Source organism: Sciurus vulgaris (assembly GCF_902686455.1).
Source record: "Sciurus vulgaris genome assembly, chromosome: 6".
Taxonomy (NCBI): domain Eukaryota; kingdom Metazoa; phylum Chordata; class Mammalia; order Rodentia; family Sciuridae; genus Sciurus; species Sciurus vulgaris.
The window spans coordinates 69,152,300-69,173,175 of NC_136466.1; the positions used below are offsets into that span (position 1 = coordinate 69,152,300).

The 20,876-nt window shown below is 43.3% G+C and overlaps 1 long non-coding RNA gene across 1 annotated transcript in view; it reads right to left on the bottom strand.

Moving 5' to 3' along the window:
• Positions 1–919: 919 nt before the first annotated feature.
• LOC306664938 overlaps positions 920–20,876 on the bottom strand; it is a 71,759-nt gene continuing 51,802 nt past the window's right edge. The window contains exons 2-3 of the long non-coding RNA XR_013764866.1: positions 13,890–13,970; positions 920–10,212 (exon numbers count right to left, since the gene is read on the bottom strand). This is a non-coding gene — a long non-coding RNA (uncharacterized lncRNA). The remainder of the gene's footprint in view (positions 10,213–13,889; positions 13,971–20,876) is intronic.

Below are 20,876 nucleotides of genomic sequence, written 5' to 3' on the forward strand. Positions count from 1 at the left end.
CTTACAGAGCACAGCTGAAGGATGGGCGTCATGCATCAGGATCAATTGTAGGCATTAAATCAGAGATTTCAAGGTGAAACTGTCCTCAGTAAGATGAATATATTGATCAGAGAACCAAGGTATAGAAGCAGGAGTGATCCCATTTACCATTATACATGACCCATGGAGGAACTTTATATTTCCTGTCCCCAAACTCTGGGATCTGTGGAATTGGAGGTCAATGACTCTCAGAGAGGTACATTTTGCCAAATGACATTGCAAGGGCCCCATTGAACTACAACTGTGAATGCTGTCAGAGAACTTTGGATTCTTTGTTTAAGGGCAAGTAGGAAAGAAGTTACCATCTTTGCAGAGTTAGTGACTGTGTTAGAAAGAGAAGGTAGTAGGGCTGGGTATATGTTTGTATATGAGGTGTCCCCCAAAAGCTCCTATGTCGATGCAGAAAATATTCAGAGGTGAAATGACTAGGTGGTGAGAAGCATAACCTAAGCAGTTCGTCCTAGTTTGAACAGACTGATTAGTAACTGTAGGCAGGTGGGATGTGGCTGGAGAAGGTGGGTCACCGGGGATGTGCATTTGCCCGGCAGCCCCTTCTCTTTCTCTCTCTGCTTCCTGTTTGCCATAAAAGGAGCAATGCTCTTCTACCACGTCCTCTGCCAAGATGTTCTGCCTTGCCTTGGGCCCAGAGCAATCAGTTTAGATGACCATGGACTAAATCTCTGGAACAGTGAGCCAAAATAAACTTTTTTTCCTCTAAGTTGTTCTTGTCAGGCATTTTGAACACAGTGATAAAAAGCTGACTAATATTGGCTGCTTATACACAATAAAGATATGAAGTCATGCATGTAGGACCCAGGTGACATGTATTTAGGTATAATAACCCCAGCTGAGAAGGCTGAGGCTCAGCCCTCTTAAGAATGAGGGTTTGAGTCACATCATCAGGTAAGCCACAGAGATCTGCAGAGGTGAGAAGGGAAGGTGAGGAGAATTTTGGATGCATAGTGAGGAGGGAGAAGAAGAGAAACTCATGGAAACCATGGAGGAGCTGCTGCCTGAGCATGTGTGGAGGAGGACAGCAGACTTGTGGGCATGAGGGATGGATTGCTGAAGCCTATGGATGCACCACTCAGGTGTCTCTTCAAGAAAGAACCTGCTGGGAAATGGGCAGTTAGTCAGTCTCCAGCTGCTCCAGCTGCAACACTTTCAATTTTATTTACTTTTGCAGTGCTGGAAATCAAACCCAGGGACTTGCACATGCTAGGCAAGTGCCCTACCATTGGACTATGTCCCTCACTCTTTTTTTGTATTGGGGCACAGTCTTGCCAAGTTACCCATGCTGGCCTCAAACTTGGCAATCCTCCTGCCTTGGCTTCCTGATCAGCTGGAATTACAGGTGTGTGCCACAATACCTGGCCGATCACTGCATCTTCACAATCCACTCAGCGTTCATGCTAAGGCCACACTCTCCCCATGCTGCTCCCATCAAAGACTGGGAATGGCAGAAGTATCAGAAACCGGCCATTTCTTGCCAGCATGGACCTCCTTATGGGCAATCTTAATGCTAGAGCTCCCTGTCGGTCTAGCCGATAGGTTCTTGGAACAGCACAGCAGTCTGGAGCTCTTGCCCTTTCTCTCTCTTCCTTCACATAACTTCCCTGCATTCTGAAGACGCTCCCTGACTTCTTCTGCTTCCTTTCTCCTCTATTTTTCATGGAGGTTATATTCAATGAGTCCCCGGTGCTTCTAACGCCACCTTGGCATCTACTTCCTGAAGGACCTGAACGACTTGAAGCTGTCTTCATTAAAATGGGCAAGGTCCCTGGAATTTGCATGACCTTGAAGGACAGAATTGAGACATTGGGTCAGAATTTCACTGCCTGAAAAACAAATGAGAATTTTGAATTTACTGCTGCTACTCTCGAAAGGACTGAGCACTCCAAAACCAGAAAGAAGAGGAGTGTGCAGACCTTCTAAATCTCTTTTGTTACTGTCATCCCACATTCTGGACCTCTAAATGAGGAGCATTCTTGGGTTCAGTCCTTGGACACTTTCAATCCTTCTTTAACTAACTTCTCCATGGATCACATGGAGTCTTATAACAAAATAACATCAATATGCTGATGGCTCTCAAATTTATATGGTAGGTCATCAAAATGAAAGACTCTCCTGCTTCAAAGAACACAATCAAGAGAGGGAAAAGAATCCACAGAATAGGAGAAAATCTTTGTGACTCATATGTCAATTATGAACTCTACAACTCAACAATACGAAGATAAATAATCCAAATAAAAAGTGGCCAGAGAAATCAAAAAGCTATTTTCCAGGGCTAGAGTTGTGGCTCAGTGGTAGAGCGCTTGCCTAGCATGTGTGAGGCCCTGGGTTTGATCCTCAGCACCACACAAAGATACATAAATAAAATATAGGCATTGTGTCCATCTACAACTAAAAAAAGAAATTAAAAAAGGTATTTTTCAGAGTGGATACACAAAATGGTCAATAAACGCATGAGAAATGTTCAACATTATTAGTCATCAGGGAAATACACATCAAAACCACAATGAGACACCACCACACTCTCACTAGGAAGGCTGGAATAAAATGGACAATAACGAGATTTTTTAATATCTGGAGAAATTGGAACTCATGCATTGCTGGTGAGAAGATAAAATGGTGCAGCTATTTTAGAAAACAGTTTGGCAGTTCCTGAAAATGTTAAACATAGAGTTACCCTATGACCCAGCATTCCTCTCCTAAGTGGACCCAAGAGAACTGAAAACACACACTCACATAAAAACTTACACATGAATATCATGCAGCATCGTTCATAACAGCCTAAAGTGGAAACAACCCAAAAGTCTATTAGCCAATGAGTAGATAAAAAAAAAATATGGTGCATCTATACATAGGAATATAATTCAGCCATAGAAAGAAAGGAAGCACTGATTCTCATGGGTGAAACTTGAGAACATTATACTCAGTGAAAAAAGTCAGAAACAAAAGGCTATATGTAGTAGATTTCATTTTTATGAAATTTCCATAAAAGGTCAATCAACAGAGAGAAAGTAGGTTAATGGTTTCCAGGGGCTTAGGGGTGAGAGGACTTTGCAGGGACTGCTAGTGGATATGGGATTTCTTTTAGGGTGATGAAAGGGTCCTCAAATTAGACAGTGGTGACATTGCCCAATCCTGTGAACATACAAAAATCTCCAGAATTATATACTTGAGAAGGATAAAATCTGTGGTATGTGAATTTTGTCTCAATAAAACTTTTATTAAAAAGAAAGAAATCATAGGAATGAGAAAAAAATATTTATATGTTAGTAAACCCTGCCCTCTCTCCTAAACTCCAGATGGGCACATCCAACTGGCTACTTGAAATTTTCACTTGGATGCTTAATAGGCATTTAAAACTTAACATGTCCCAAACTGAACTCCTTGATCTCAGCATCCCCCACCCAAATTTGTTCTTCCTGTAGTTTTCCCATCTCAATAAATGTCAACTTTATGTTTCCAGTTGTTCAGGCCAAAAAAAAAAAAAAAAAAAAAAAAAAAAAAAAAATGGAGCCGTCCTTGACTCCTCTTTCTTTACACCCTACACCCAAACGCAGTGAGACCTACTTTTCCTGTAAGATATTTGCAGAATCTTTCTACTTCTTAGCCTTTCACATCTAACACTCTGGTCCAAGCCTCCATTATTATCTCTTGCCTGGATCATGACATTCGCCTCCTAACTGGTCTCCCTGCTTCTACCATTGTCTTGCTATTGTGTTCCCTAATTCATGTGTTGGAGCTCTATTCCACAGAACCTCAGAATATGACTGTATTTGGAGATAGGATCTTTAAAGAGGTAATTAAGCTAAAATGAGTCCATTAGGGCAGACCCTAAAGCAATCTGATTGGTGTCCTTACAAGAACAGGAACTTTGTACACAAAGAGAGGCACAGAGGAAAGACCACTTGAGGACACAGAGAGAAGGTGGCCATCAAAACCAAGGAGAGGGGCTGGGGTGTTGCTCAGGGCTGGAGCTCTTGCCTCGCATGCCCAAGGCTCCAGGTTTGAGCCCCAGCACGGCAAAAACAGACACCAAAAACAAACAACAAAAACCAAGGAGACACCAAACCAGTCAACACCTTGATCTTGGAATTCCAGCCTCCAGAACTGTGAAAATATAAATTTCTGTTTAAGCCATCCAGTGTGTGGTATTTTTTTGTGGAAGCCTGACAAACTTAACACCCGCCCCGGGCCTATTTTAAATGAAGCAGCCTGAGTGGTCTTTGAAATCACGTGTCTGTGCTCCTGCCTCCTGACCCCACCTCCTCCCATATTGCCTCTGCACAACTCTGGAGGATATCATGAGCTGCTTACCCGCTTCTCTTCCTCCTTCCCTGTGCTTAAGCCACCCTGACCTTTTAAAAGTTCCAGAGAAGCCAGTTTCACCGTGCTTTCTGGCCTTGGCACACACTGTCTTCCACGCTGAAAGTACGTTTCTCCCAAACACCCGAAGGCTCACTCCTCACTCTGCAGCTTGCTTCTCAAGTGTCACTAGTCCCTACAGGGACAAATGGCTCTACCTCTCCCCTTGTCACTTTCCATGCCAGGGGATCCTGTTCCATTTTTCTTTTAACACTTATCCTCCCCTGACATATCATCGTGTATTTCATCATTACTTGTTTATTATGTATCTTCCCCATCTGGAGAGTCAGCTCGAGGTGGACAGAGAGTTAACTTTGTTCACAGCTGTATCCTTGTGTCTAGGGTAATGACTGGCCTATGATAGAAGCTCGATACTGCTCATTTTTTAAATGAAGTAAAAGAAAAAGTCATTGCAGGTATTTGAGACCACCTTTAAGACTGAGTACTTATTTTCTTGCTAAAAAGTTTAGAACCAAATTAATATATTATCTTGGAATGTCAGGCATTGAACGTATAATCCTCCACCTGGTTTATTGTTTTCCTTTATTTTTCCTTTGTTTCTATACCTTTTCTTCAGGCATAGTGTAGGCATTTTTGTTAGCTACATTAATGCTAAAAATGATATGAAATACAACAAAAAAGATTTAAAAACAAATATTAAAGTGCGTGATCCCAGTGACTCAGGAGGCTGAGGCGGGAGGATCACAGGTTTAAGGCCAGCCTGGGAAACTTAACAAGACTCTGTCTCAAAATAAAAAGGGCTGGAGATGTAGCTCACTGATAGTGCATCCCCGGGGTTCAATCACCAGCACTGCAAAATAATAAATTAAAAATAAACAAATAAGTAAATAAATACGAAATTTTAAAGTGTGTTCAGTTTCCAGCCTTTTGGATGACTGTTTGATCCCTGGCTGCCATGGGGATGGGAGAAAGACACTGTGCATGTTCGCGGCCCATCTTACTGAGTGGACATAGGTTTTTCTTGTCTCAGGAGTTCCTGGGAGAATTCTTTTGCAGGTCTACAAATTCTCCCAGGGATCATCAGCAGCAGAGGAAGAAAAGATTCCCTCTAGAAAACATCATTGTCCAAGAATATGGAAAAACAGTGCTTTGCGGGCAGTCAATGCATCTTCTCAGTCTATAATATACTGGGCCAAAGTTGAAGGGAGTGCTTTAAAATTTGCCTGCCCTGAAGGGCACAAGGGCGGTTTCTGGGTTAACTGCCTGGGTGCCAGCAAACACTGGAACAGAGTGGCCATTGTCTGGCTGGCTGGGTCCCTAGAGAATGGCTCTGCTCCTGCACTCCTGGGGGGAGGAAGGCTCTGTGGGGCTGGCAGGAAAGCCTGTTCTGAACCACTTCACACACAAGCAGGCGGTGCCTCCCTGCTCCCTCAGAGGTCAGACCCTGCAGGCTGAGGCTGGGACCTAGCACCTGACCTTTGGGATCCAAGTTTCTGGTCTCTTAGCTCACAGAGTCACTGCCCCAGGACATCAGGAGAATGCAAAAAGGAGCGCAAGTCCAGAAGCAGCTGCAGAAGCGTCTTCTCCAGGAGGAGGTTGCTAACTCTAACCAGTCCCTTTGCCAAAGAACTGTGTCGTTTGTTCACACACTCCATTTCAACCCCCAAGGCTGGGTCAGAGTCAAGGTGAGGAGCCCTGTGTTTTTCCATCAGTCTTGGCCTCAGACTCAATGTGGACTCAGATTACATCACTTTTCTACTTTTTTTGTTTCTTTGTGTTTTGTTGGATGATACTTCCCTCATTTGCTGAGAGAAGTCTAGTTGAGTCAGGAAAAAAAGATCAAGGGTCTACGAGTCAGAAATTCAGGCTGGATGGTTCTAGCGTAATGGCTTTCCAAGGGTCAGATACGTCAGAGTCATAAATGCAGCAGTTCTCAAGCTGGACCTATGGGGAAGGTCACCTGTTAAACCCACACTCTAGAGCTGTCAATTTCATGGGCCTGGAGTGGGCCCAGGAACCTACATCTTCACAACCACCAAAGGTGATCAGGTGCAGCCAGTCTTCAGACCACACGGTGCGAAGTAAGTCCTTTGGGGCTGATTAACAATACAGACGGTCCCTGACTTATGGTTTTATGATTTTTTGACTTTAGGATGGACAAACGCAAGGTTCATTTAGTAGAAACTACTTCAAATTCTGATCTTTTCCAAGACCATTGGTAAGTGCTACAATCCTCTTATGACAGCTGGGCAGCGGCCCTGAGCCCCAGCTCCCAGTCAGCCATGCACTTGCAAAGGGAAACACCTGACTCTCCAGGGGACAGTGTTTCTTGGTAGTTACATTTGGTCAACGAGGTGTATTCAATTCATTTTGGCTTAGGATATTTTCTACTTGTGCTGGGTTTATCAGGACATAACCCCCTTGAGGTAAAGGAGCATCTGGACAGGTGTTGGGTCTGGCTACACACCCACTAATTCAGGATTTGCAGTCCCATGCAGGCTGCAGTCCACAGAGGAATCTGGCACACAGCTAAGTTTGGGAATCACTGCGGCAGAAATTATTTCATCCAGAAAAAAATAAACCAAAATGTCTGCTTTTGAGTTCTTCTGCATGAGCTCTCATCACTGCCTGAAAATCAAAGACACATAGTGCTGGCACAGAGACCTTGGGAAAAACTTACATGTGTCCCAGCAGCCAAGATTCTTAAATAGGACTACAGAGATGGAAAGCATGATTATCATGATTTTACACAGATTTCCTCTTGTTTCCTGGGTCTGGTAGGAATCCCCAAGGTGAAAGTGGTCGTCTGGAGCTTCCCACGTGGCTGGAAGACCGTCTGCTCTAAGTTATTGGATGTCAGTGAGGCAATGGCAACAGATGCATTTGCCACTCACCCAGAGCCAGCGTGACTGGTGTGCATCCTGAAAGGCTGCACATTGCTACCAGATGGGCTCCTCTGTGCCAGGTATCGGGTTGCTGCAGCTGCCCAGGAGAGGGTATGTTCTGTCTGCACCTGGACGCAATGGTGTAACCCACAGGAATCCTAGACTCGCTGGAGCACCGTCAAGTCCTCTGTGGAATCTGCAGCTTTGATACTAAGATATGGCTGATTCCACCACAGGATCTGTGGTCAGACTTGCTTGTTGTAACAGGCTGCTTCTCAGGGGGGCCAGATGGCTTCGTTTCTGAGTTTATGTCACAGCTGAAGTTTCATTCAAACTAATGTAACCCTTATTTCCTAGGTCTCAAAAGACAAGTGGAAATCATGGGCCAGGCTCAAGCTTAAACTACTGACCTGATCTACCAACTCCATGGGGCAAACTGGGTGCATACACCACTGCTCCCTTTGACTCTTGACAAACATTAACCAAATGCCAGAAGTGATCATAATAAATACTGTTATTAGTTCATAATATAGATCATAATAACTAATGTTATTGATGACGTTATTGATTTGTTGTGGCAGTCAGGTGCCGTGCTAGACTTGGCACCAGCAACTTTTTCTTTAATATTCACCAAATGATACAGGTTAGAAAGTCCACTTTACAGACAAGAAAAGGATCGATGAGGCAAAACAGCCTGCCTGAGGTCCCACAGCCAAGAGGCAGAGCAGCCTGCCAGCTGACCACCCATTTTGGTATTGGGCGGATCCACTGAGTGACACCCCCCACTCCCTGTCACTCATTCAGTGGATTCACCTCAGGCATCACTGCGTGAACAATGAATCTTGCTCTTGCTACAAGGGTTTCCCCTCAGCATGTCAACTGGTTCAAGTGACTCCCCCGCCTGGCGTTGTGCCTCCTTCCTCCTCTCTGTAAGCCATCTCAGACTGGTTCAATCCTACTTTCTCCCAGCTCCTGTCCTTCCGACCCTCCCTGCACCCCTCCGTCATCATGGGTGCCTTGGAAGCCCATGAACATGACATCTCACTTGGTGCTCTTTTATCTCACTCAGAGCCCCTGGACCCAGGACTTAGCCCAGAGACTGCAGGGGTTCCTGCAGAATGAGGGACCTCAGTGTTCCTGGGCATTCTGAAGGACCTGAAGAAGACAATGGGCATCAAAATGAGGGCTCTTCCATTTCACCTCCTGGCATAAGTGTGAAGAAATCAGATACCAACATGGGTTTGCAGCCAGCGACTCATCGGGAAGGTGCTCTAGGCTTCAGAGCAGCGGTTCTGGACCTTGAGCCTGCATGGTGTTCAGCAGGGGTAGGTAGGGGTCATTAAGTGGAGATTACAGGGCCCTACCTGGAGTTCCAACCCAGTGCATAGCGTGGTATGTGAGAATTCACTTTTCTAAAAACTTCCCTGGTGATGCTACTGGTTGGGGGACCTCATTTTAATAAACCTAGAGTTCATGGCTGAGGACAAACCCCAAAGTCATGACTTTCCCACTTTACAGAAGAAAAATGGCAGCCGCTCCCAGCCTTTTCACTATGCAGCGGGTCTCAACTCTACCCCTCAGTCTTTGCAAGTGTCCATGGCTGAGTGGAGGGTGCCCCCTTGTGGCCTAAATGAAAAATTACCAGAACTGTAAAGCACTGGCCTTGATCCTTAACCTGCTTTGCCAAATATTCAATTTTACCTACCTGACAAAAGATCCAGGAAAGCTTGAGACCTTCATCACTCACCAGATCTGGTCCAAGTGTAGAGGAGGAACCAAAATGGCATTCAGTATGTGATGGGTCAAATACTTGGCTGGCAGACGTTCAAGTATGGCAGAAATGATTTATTCTCATTCATGGCTTGGGATTTGACCATGTAAGAAAGCATCTAGGAGAATAGTCCAAGCCAGAGGCTCACTGAATTCTGCTGGAGAATATGCACTTGTAACATAAGTTAGAAGTAAATGATTGCAGAGTCTTTGAAACACTATGTAACTAAGAAAGGACTTCAGAATAACTGAATGCCCCCCCACCCCAACTGTCCTGAAATTAGAAAGCTGCATTATTAACTGTGAGTCTAGTGCAAAATTACTCTAGAGCAACTGTCACCAATTGATATGGTGCAAACAATCAGGTTCTCAGCTTTTGGCAATTTTTATGCTATTGGAGGATTTGCTGCCACCCACCACTCAGGCCAGGAGTTGGTAACTAGGAAACAGGATCAGCTAAGCAGCCTTCTCAGATTGCAGAAAGCACTAGAGTCACCTGGAAGCCTTGTTAAAATACAGATTTCTGAGCTCTACCCCCAGAGATTCTGACTCAGCAGGACTGGGTGGGGCTTGAAGATTTGCTTTTCTATTACTTCCTGGCTGCTGCTAGATAGGGATATCTCTTGTACCGTACATGTACAGGACTTGATTATTAATCAGTCAGTCTGTAAGCTATCAAAGAGCCTTTAATTCAGGCTGTCTCAACTTGGTCACTATCAATATTTTGACCTGGTAATTTTTTGTCATGTGTGGTGGTGGTGGGGCTTGTTTGGCAGGATTCCTGACCTACTAGAAGCCAGTAGCAGCCTCCTCTCCCAAGTTTTGATCATCAAACATATCTCACATAACAGCTGATGTCCTGGGAGGCAAAACTGCCCCCAGTTGAGAACCACTGTCCCAAAAGTAGGAATGGTTCCCTCTCCCATTTGGTAGACCGTGAAGGCATCTCCAGGTATTTTCTTACCTAATGATACAGACTGTCTTAGTCTATGTTGTGTTGCTATAACAAGATACCTGAGGATGGGTACGTTACAAAGGAAAAGAGATTTGTTTAGCTCACAGTTTCAGAGGTCAGAAATTCAAGATTGGGTGGCCTCATCTGTTCTGCCACTGGCGAGGGCCTTCTGATTGCTTCATAGCATGGGGGATGGCCTGATGGTGGGAGCACATGCAAAGAGATCACCTGACAAAAGAGGAAGCAGAGCAAGCTGAGAAAGCCAAATTTACTTTGTAACAACTCAATCTTGTGGTAACCAACCTGGTCCTGCAAGAAAAGCATGAAAATCTTCTAAGAGTGGTATTCCTGTGACGTAATCACCTTTGAATAGGCCCCACTTCTTAAAGGCTTGCCTCCCAACACCACCACTTTGGAGATCTAGCCTTAACATGAGTTTTGATGAAAACAAATCATATTCAAGTCATAGCACTGACATATAATAAATTGTCAGCTCTTTTGAATTTCAATAGCAACAGAAAAAGTAGGTTACATTTCCTGAGTAGTACCTACTATGTACAAATTATTTATTTACTTTGGAGAGAGGAACTTACAATTTTGTCCTAGTTGTACTTGAACCCCTGGGTTCAAGTGAACCTCCCGCCTCAGCCTCCTGAGTAGCTAGAACTACAGGCATGTACTACCATGTCTGGTTTTTGCTAACATATTTAAATATGTAATTTTTTTTGTACTGATGATTGGACCTATTGGGTTACATCCCCAATCCTTTTTATTTTTTATTTTGAGGTAGAGTCTTGTTAAATGCTGAGGCTGGCCTTAAACTTGTAATCCTCCTACCTTAGCCTCCTGAATTGCTGGGTGTATGCCACTGTTTCAAAAATCATTGATGTGTTTTTCATTCCTATTTTTGTGCTTGGCATGTGTTTTACTTTTGCAGTGATCTTAGTTCTCAGTAGACACATTTCAAGTGCTCCAGAGTCACACGTGCTCCTGGCTTCCACAGTGAGTAGCACAGGTTGAGACTCTGACTGGAGGCTCAGCTGTGCCCAGGCGCCTTCTGGCCTTCACATGTCAAACAACATGGGCCCATTTTACTTCAACGTCCTTCAGTATTTGGCTCCATTTCAGCTCTTTTATCAACACACATACCTATTCATGTGCCCTGCAATCTGTCCTTGGAACATTTCAACTTATTTTAAAATGAGGTCTATAGTTTTATAGAATTTGTCAAACAGTAGAACACCTCATCTGGTGACCAGACTGTGTTGACTGCTATCTTTTAGTGCCGATAGCTTTTCCAGAGGCTGTTTTCCAACACAGCCTGTGTTTGTACATGCACAACAGAGATCTTCCATCCTCTCCGATGCTAATTGCTGATGCATGCGTCAGTCCCAGTGTTGGGCTCTGTGATTTACCTCACAACATCCAGCAGTGTTCACTGCCATTTGGGATTCTGCCTTTCCATCAACCCCTGTTAATATTTCTCTCTGCAGTTCCTAATACCTGTCCTTAGTGAATGTCTTTGGTCACTTAGGATCCACTTTTCTCCATTCAAATTTTATAAGTATAAAAAAATCAAGATACACTGAAATACTAATAAGGTCATCTTATACTAGGAAACAGTAGTAATGAGAACTAACCCTTATGAAGTGCTTCCTATGAGCTACACACTATGCTCAGCACTGGACATGGATTATCTTATTTCCTTCTCCTAACAGGCCCATTAAGTAGGTGCTGTGATGATTGCTGAGTTAGAGTGGAGCTAAGGAGGCACGGAGTTTAAGTAACTTGCCCAAGGCTACCCCACTAGCAGCTGGCAGAGCTGGGAGTCCTCTGGAGATCCGTTTGGTGACTGAGTTGATCTCCTAGCTTCTACACTTGATTTTTAGGAAAGATGATTTGTTCTTGTTTCTCGACTTGTAAGGACATGGTTCCACAGTTCACACAACCACAGCTCTGATCTTGATGGGAAAGAAAAGAAAACATATGCACATATATTCCTAGTATCCTAGGAACTGCCTCTGAAGCATAGTGCCAGGGCTCTTGCCTTGAACAGGGGGCTGAACCCCATCAGGAGCTCAAACCAAGGGGTCACCTCAGAACCCATCAGAACCCAGGGCTGGCAGAGCGAGGGGCTGAAGTGGGAGCAGGGACGTGGAAACTGGAGGTCATTCCTTCAGGGAGACAGGCCTCAGAGCAGGAGAGAGTGGAGGCAGGGCTCCAAGGAGGGGTTGTTTTTTCACCTGGTAATTTTGTCTTGATAAAGACTTGAGCATGGCGGTAATGCTGATGTGGAGAAAATGAGGAGCTGATGATAGGGAAGAGTATGGGGAGAGGGCAGATGCTGAATCAGCTGGGGCCCGAGGAATCAGGACAGAGGGATATTTGAAGCTGTGTTGAATTATAAAAGCCCCAGAGTCAAGGGGGTAGGGAAATTGTTTATGGTCAGAAACATTTCCCTACCACCAGGTGTGACTTTCTATGCTTTTTAGTGAAGAAATATAAAATACATGATATCAGAACATATGTCCTAAGGCAGCACCATATGTAGGTGACATGGTTTGATGCAAGGGACACTAAGTCTACCTCCATCTAAAACTTCCTGCCTCTGATATTCCACCACTTGGTATACCTTCCTAAAGAGTGCCATTAAAATATAAAAAGGTCAGAACGGTCTTGGCCGAAAGGTAGAAACAGCCCAAGTGGCCGCCAGCAGATGAATGGGCAAGCACAGGTGGTATATCCATACAACAGGCGACTTATTTTGGGGATTATAAAGGAAGGACATTCTGACCCATGCTACGAGATGGATGAACCTTGAAGACACTAAGATAATGAAATAAGCCAGGCACAGAAGGACAGATAGTGCATGATCCCATTATCAGAAGTCCTTAGAGGAATCAAATTCATGACGACAGAAGCAGGCTGGTGCTTGCCAGACACAGAGGGGACTGGGGACTGAGGAGTGAGCTTCAGTTTGGGTTGACGAAAGAGTCCCAGAGACGAGGGTAGGGGTGGTTGCACAACCATGTGGATGTACTTTCTGCCACTGAGCTGTACATTTTTAAGTGCTGAAAACTATAACTTTTGTATTATGTATATGTCACCATAATTAAACCAACCAACCACCAAAAAAATGAGTCATTTAAAGGGGCCCCTTGATCACTCCTCCCCCATTTCTACTCTGCCCCGTTTTGCTTTTCCGTCAAGGGTTCTCCACTCGGAGCAGGACTTCAAGGAGCTGGGACCTGCAGGGCTGGAGACCAGAGGGTCCGCAGGTTAGTACCTCACAGAGCTCTGGGTGAGCCTTAGGGAAGGCTGGGTCCTGGGCTCCCGTCCATGAACTGAGGTAGGTATCCAGCTGCAGAAGGAGACCCTGAAAACTCAGACACCTGGGCGAGCGGGCCCCTGTCGGTCACCCCTTGGGCCTGCTGGGAAGCCTCCTCCAGGACGTCCCAGCTCCTCTGTTGTGCAGGGCGGGTGTGAGGGGCCGCACTGCACTGGCCAAGGCCGCCTGTGCTTTTCCTTGGTTCTGCCGGAACTTCCTCCTCGTCCTGCCCTTAGGGAAGGAAGCCATTTTGGTTGCGGCAAGCAGCGTTTCAACCAGGTCTCACTAATGGGAGGGATGGAATTGTTATACTAGGAGGGGAAAACGCAGGAAGGAATAAATTACATTTTCATGCTTCTCCAGCTTGAGTCCCAAGCTGAACAGATGCTATTTTTATCAAATACATTCTATTCCGTGACATGCTTTGCCAACTTTCTATTATTAGACAAATCAGGGAAAGTCTGAGTTTGGTTTCTCTCCCTCCCAGTTTTGCAGAAGGGTGCTGGTTTGGGAGGAGACCCTCTCCTATCAATAGACGGTAAGAACGACAGGGAAATGACAGCACCTGAAAACTCACCTTGTTGCCAAAGCCTCCTGGAAAGGAGTTCTGCCTCTGAAATGACATCCAGTCCTGGCCTCACCCACCCAGATGGCATAGCTGTGGGACAGGAAAGAATATGTATTTTGGAGTGTTTACAGCATCGTCTCCCCACCCCATTTCCTGTGAAGGAGGATTTTGTCTTGGCCAGCTAAGTGCTGGAGTATTTCTTGTGCAGAATATGGGAACACGTGGGAAGGAATTCTGAATCCTGCAGTTCTGTGGGTGGGAGGGCTTGAGGGGGCCCACCTAAGAAAAGGCAGGGAGTTACCTCCTAAAGCAAGCAGAATAGATCAGAAGGTGAGAGGGTGGGGAGAGAGGCCAGAGCCAGGGACGTGCTGACTTGGGGAAAATTCAAGAGCTACACTGAGGGAAGTTGGAGTAGCTGTGGGGCTGTCAAGGGAAGGATTTGGGAAAGAGACAAGAGAGGACTTTCCAGAAATGTGTTGGTGTTGTGAATGGAATACACCCCTTTCCCTTTGGCATTTTTAAGAGATTTCAGTAAAGACATGAATTGGCTTTAAAACTATATTTTATATGCGGAGCTGCTGTTTATTCAAGGCAGCGCAAGCTGCCAGGAGGCTAGAATTTGATAGAAGGGAGTTCTACCTTCACCCACTTCTATCAGCAGACTGTGGTCTAGATATTTTAAACTGGTGTCCTAGGCTAAGTGTGAACCCCTGGGTGTGGGTGTACTGTTTGGTTAGTTGAGAGTTAATTTTTTTAACACTTATTGAAAATCAGGATTTCACGTTTCAAAAGTCCAAGTCTGCATTTCCTTTCCTACTGCTCTTGGAAAACCTGGCAATACGAGGCCCTCATTTCCACAAAGCAAGTGCTGGCTCATGCTGTCTAGTTTAACCCCCAGCACCTACCATTCCTATAAGGTGTGCATTTCCATGTGTACCTGGCTCATGTCCAGCATTTATATTTCTGATCATCTGGTAATGGCAGACTAGATCATCTGGTCCTGCTCTCCAGGTGAGGACGATTAGAAAAACGGGGTGGGGGGCGGAGGGGGGAACTGTTGGAAACCATCAAAGTTAAAAAAAGATAATGAAGAATCACAAAACCAAGTTCTGGGGAAAGTTTGGTATTTACCCAGGCAAGTCCTTGTTTCCCCTGGACATTTGCTGCTTGAAGAAGCAGAGAGGCTAAGCAGCACTAGGGTGGTGTGACCAGCCGATGGGGAAAATGTTAGAGTCCAGTGCCCACCAAACGAGGGGGAGGATCTATAACCCCCTGTTTTTAGGCAAGGATGATGAGAGACTGTGCCTCAGGACTGATAAATTGGAAGTAGATGGAATTTTGCAGAGAACTTCAGCCAAGATGCAATGAATTGAATTCTTCAAATTAGAGGAAGGTGATCCCATATCTGTAGTATCCCTGGGTACCTCACAGAATCAAATTTAAATACTCTCTAGAAGAATATGATAACATCCTATAACATCATAATAAGTCTCACATTACTTCTACCAACAATTTTTCACATATGATTTTAGCACACGTGAAAATAACCAGGCCCATATGGAAATAAGACATGAAAGAGATTCAGCAGCAGCAATTACAATAGAAACAATCCCAGAAACAACTTTAAAATAACTATGTTTCCTCGGGGTAATGAGATAAAAGGCAATATTTAAACAATTGGCAGATAGCTATTAACTTAAAGAGGATAAAAACTTGAAAAATAACTGAACAGAAACTTGGAACTGAAAAATACACTGACAAAAGTAAAAAGCTCAGTGGATGGGTTTAACAGAAGACCAGAGAGCACTGAAGAGAAACTATCAGCTGGGAAGTAGGTTAGATGAACGTGGGGCTGAAACATGGAGAGGTAATGGGATGGAAGATGCTGCAGAGAGAATAAGAGCTATGGAAGATAAAGAGAAAGCAAGTTCTAGAAGGAGATGAGAGGCAATGAGGGTATGGCAATATTTGAAGAGAAATTGGTTGAGAAATTGTCAATATCAATTCAAGGCATTAAACCACAGATTCCAGAAGTCATAGGAGTTGCAAGTGGGATAGATTTTTTTAAAAGCCACATCTAGGTATATATGATAGTAAAATAGATGAAACCAGAGATAAGGAGGAAAATGTTACAGGCAGCCACCATTACTTGAAGAAATGTAATAGACTATTGTCTTCTTGTCAGAATCAATGGAAGTAGAAATTAGTAAAAATTTAAATATTTTTCAGACACCAAAAGAAAATTCCTATCTACCTAGAATTCTGTGCCCAGTGAAAGTAGCCTCTAATAATAAAAGGGAAATTAACATATTTTCAGGATTCTTTTTTTTTTTTTTTTTTTTTTACCAGTAGCAAATGCTAAAGGTATTCTTTAAAAAAAAAAAAGGAAAGTGACTTAAGATGATAGGTTATGGATGTAGGAAGAAGTAAAATGAGGGTTAATTTGAGGAGACCCCAAACAACGTAACCACATCTGCTTGGGGTTAAAAAATTAAAATACATAAAAGGTACATTTGAATCAGGAGTCAGGGCAAATGGAATGAAAATGTTCTAAGGTCCTTTTATTATTATTGTTGTTGTTGTTATTGTTGTTGTTGTTGTTGTTATTTGTGGTGCTGGGGATCAAACCCAGGACCTTGTACCTGCTTGGGCAAGAGCTTCATCTCTGAGCTGCATTTCCAGACCCCTTGTATTATTATAGGAGGTAAAAGTACAAATAAACATTAGACATTGATAATCAACGACACCTATTGTGATCTCTAGTATTCTAAAAGAATACTAGAAAGTTATATCAATTCCCACACAATAGAGGTAAAAATAAGATATTCAACTACTACCCTCCAAAAGCAGATTAAAAAAAAAAAAAGGCGGATAAAAAGAGCATCCAACATGTGGGACAAATGAAAATGATAAGATAGTAGATTTAAATCCAAGTAGATATATTAAATGTAAGTAAACTAAATACTTTGATTCAAAGTCAAAGATCTTCAAACTGTATAAAAATCTAGATACTGTTTGTAAGTCACACATCTAGCTGGGCAGAGTGGCACCTACTGTAGTCCTAGCTACTCAGGAGGCTGAGGCAGGAGGATAGCAAGTTTGAGGTCAGCTAGCCTGCGCAACTTAGCGAGACTGTCTCAAAATAAAATTTTAAATAGGGACTGGGATGTAACTCAGAGGCAAAACACCCTTGTGTTCAATCCCCAGTACCACCAAAAAAAAAAAAAAAAAAAAAGGAGAGGAGGCAGAAAGCATAAGAAAAAACATATCTAAAATATTAATATTAAAATGTTGAACTGAGTGTAAAATGTAAATATTAAAAGTTATATTAATATTAATAATATCTATGTTGAAATCAGAAAAAGCAGATTGAGGCAAGAAGCATTACTATAGCTGAAAAATGCATGAAGATAAAAAGTTTTATTCACAAGGAAAATAGGAGGTAATAAAAATAATAAAATAATAATAAAAATAATAAAAGGGAAATTAACATATTTTCAGCAATGGATGTTATAGTAGAAGTTGAAAACTCAAGAAGGTGGTGACTGTTTGGTGGTAGTAATGGAGAGGATAAATTGGGGTAGAGGAAGCATGGAGGAAGGAATTAGGTAAAGAGCTGTTACCAATGGCATGCCATTGTATCATAAATGTATGATTATTCATCTGTTGATATTTGTTTCTACAATTACAAACATGCTTTGGTACCATCCTGGTGAGTAATCTGTATACATTTTAGTATCTTCCTTCCTGAGACAAGAAGACCAGTTTTGCCATCATTCCAGAGATGAGAATTTTAGGCAAGGGAACAGAGGAACACAACCAAGAGTGCTATTTGAGGTCACAATTTTGGTTAGAGGCTGCTTGGTGTGTCTCAGTTACACTCTGAATGGTGCCTTGAACATAGAAGACTCCCAGTAAGTGTCTGTCCGATGACTGAACAAACCGGCGAATGAATTCTCCACCCCTCTACAAACTCGCCAGGCCTGTCCTGCCCTCATCTCTAACAGGATTTCTCACCCCTAGCATTATTGATTTTTAGGGCCAAATAATTCTTTGAGCGGGGACAGGGGAGGCGTCCTGTGCATTGTAGAGGTTAAGTAACCTCTCTGGCTTCACTTACTAAATGCTACTGGCACAATTCCAGTTACTACAAGTGAAAATGTCTCCAGAAATTGTCAAAGATCTCCTGGGGGAAAATTGCTCCTGGTTGAGGACTGATTTAGTCAACTTTTTCTAACTATGACCAAAATACCCAGCAAGAACAACTTAGAGGGGGGAAAGTTTATTTGGGGCTCAAGGCTTCAGAGGTTTCAGTCCACAGATGGTCAACTCCATTGCTCTGGACCCAAGGTGAGGCAGCATATCATGGGGGAAGGGCCCAACAGGGAACACTGCTCAGCTTGTGACAGGGTCAGGAAGCAGCTGGGTGTGGGGAATGGATCACAGGGAAGACCAACCCTGCAGGGGCATGCCACCTCCAACCAGGCCCCACCTGCCTACAGTTACCATCTGGTTAACCATTCAAACTAAGATGGACTGATTAGGTCACAGTCCTTATGATCTAATCTGTTCACCTCTGACTATTCTTGCATTGACAGGAGATTTGGGGGTCACCTGATATCCAAACCATAATGAGGACCACTGATTTATAATATGGAATGACTTTGGAGAAGGTCAATTTCCTTTCTGAAAGCAACTAATTCTAGAAAGATTGATCCTTCTTCCCTCCAACCTCCCCATGATAAAATGGCTTTTCTTCCTGGGTTTTCTGTCTTTTTGTAAAGACTCTTGGATACCTTACCTTTGGTCTAGATTTCATTTCTCTAGGGCCACCTTCCCTGACTTCACCCTGCATCAGGAAGGTCCCCATTGTACATTGTCGATGCCCATTATGCATTTCCCAATCATTAAATATGCTTCCTTGGTGGTGTTAATCGAAGACCAATTTTTGGCCAGGTGTGGAGGCACACACCTGTAATCCCAGCTGCATGAGATGCTGAGGCAGGAAGATCACAAAATTGATACTGGTCTGGTCAACTTAGAGAGACCCTGTCTCAAAATAGAAAAAAAAAGGTTGTGGGGACTGGAGATGTAGCTCAGTGGTACAACGCTTCTGGGTTCAATTCCCAGTACTGAGAAAAAAAAAAAAAAAAAAAAAAAAAAAGATGTATTCTTATGTTTATTTGAGTGATTACTAAATCAATCTATTTCTAATTCTCAAAGAATTTGGCATGTAACTTGTTAGTTTTTTTTTTTTTTTTTCTCATGTGGAGTGGGGGACTGGGGATTGAACTCAGAGACACTCAACCACTGAGTCACATCCCCAGCCCTGTTTTGTATTTTATTTAGAGACAGGGACTCACTGAGTTGCTTAGGGCCTCACCATTGCTGAGGCTGGCTTTGAGCTTGTGATCCTCCTGCCTCAGCCTCCCCAGCTGGTGGGATTCAGGTGTGCACTACCATGCTTGGTGTAATTTGTTAGTTTTTGCTCATAATTATTATATCTAGTGTCCCAAACAAGGCTCAATACGTAGTAGGTACTTAGTGGGTGTTGAGTAGATGAATTGGATGACAACCAATGTGAGTCAGCAGTAATCAACCCTAGGAAAGAGCAACCTTCATGATTTTTTTTCCCCTTTTGGCGCTGGGAATTGAACCCAGGGAGTACTTAGCCACTGAACCACAACTGCAGTCCTTTTTTTATTTTGAGAGGATCTCTCTAATTTGCTCAGGGTTTCCATAAGTTGCTGAGGCTGGCTCTGAATTTGTGATCCTCCTGCCTCAGCCTCCCAGGCTGCTGGGATTACAGTTGTGTGCTACCGCACCTGGCCAACCTCTTGTGCCTTCTAAAACAGCTTTGAAAAGCAATGTATACACCTTTCAAACTTGATATGTTAATTTTCACATTGTTTATGTACTTTGAAGGTTATTACTTCCAGCATATTTTAACTATTAGAATTTTAAAATTAAACTATGACATCATTCTTGAGGTGCACCTATTATTCTGTTATTATTATTCTAATATTCTCTTTGATTAGCTCCACAATTATATCCTCTGACATTCAAAGTATGGAAGACAAAGTTGTCAAATGAAAAAATGCCTAATGAATCATTAAAGGAAGTTGAACTAAACCATCAAAGGAAGCTTCTAGTTTGGGAACCTGGAGAATTTTACACCTGGGGAAAAGTCACCTTGTTAATATTTGCAGAACAACCAGGATGCCTTCTTTTTATACACTAGGGGAAGAATTATTATGAACACAGACATATTCCAAGGCAAACCAGTTTTAGGAAGGAGTATTTATAGAAATGACAACTTGAAAATTGATCCTCTAAAAAATTGTTCTTGGTAAGGCTCCAAGACCACTATCCAATTGTAATGCAACATATCAGCCTGCAGAGGGCAGTGTTGGACAAGCTATTGGGCTCCATGGCTGGCTGTCCCTCAGGACTGCAAAAATGGCAATTCTGCTTTTATTCAGTGGGGGCCCAGTCCAGGCCTCTCTAGTGTGCATGTTTGCACAGTGAATTATTCATAGGCAATGCCTCCAACAAGAATGGAGGCTAGAGATCCTCCATTCTATACCTAAAATCCAGGCTGGAGACTGTAAAAACTTTAATCTCTTTTCCCTGTAAGAACTGAATTTGGTAAAGAAATCAAGGATGATAATTAGGGGTCTGAGTCAAGCATAAGGTTTTTGTTTTTGATCTTATAAAATGAAAGTAGCAGTAAAATTCAACATTTATAAGAAATAGCAGAGCAAAGTGATGAAGAGGTCCCAACTCTAGTCAGACAGCCTAGAGCTTGGGCCACACTATAGGCTTTCCAAAGGTTAAGTTCAGGATCATTCCAAACCTCAGCTGCCCTGGCTGTCAGATAGGAACAATGCCACCTTCCTGGTAGGCTGCTATGAGAATTAGAGACCAGACAGGAAAGGTGCTCAGCATGCGAACGGCATTTCGCACGAGCTCAGTAACTACAGTGATGGTAATAAA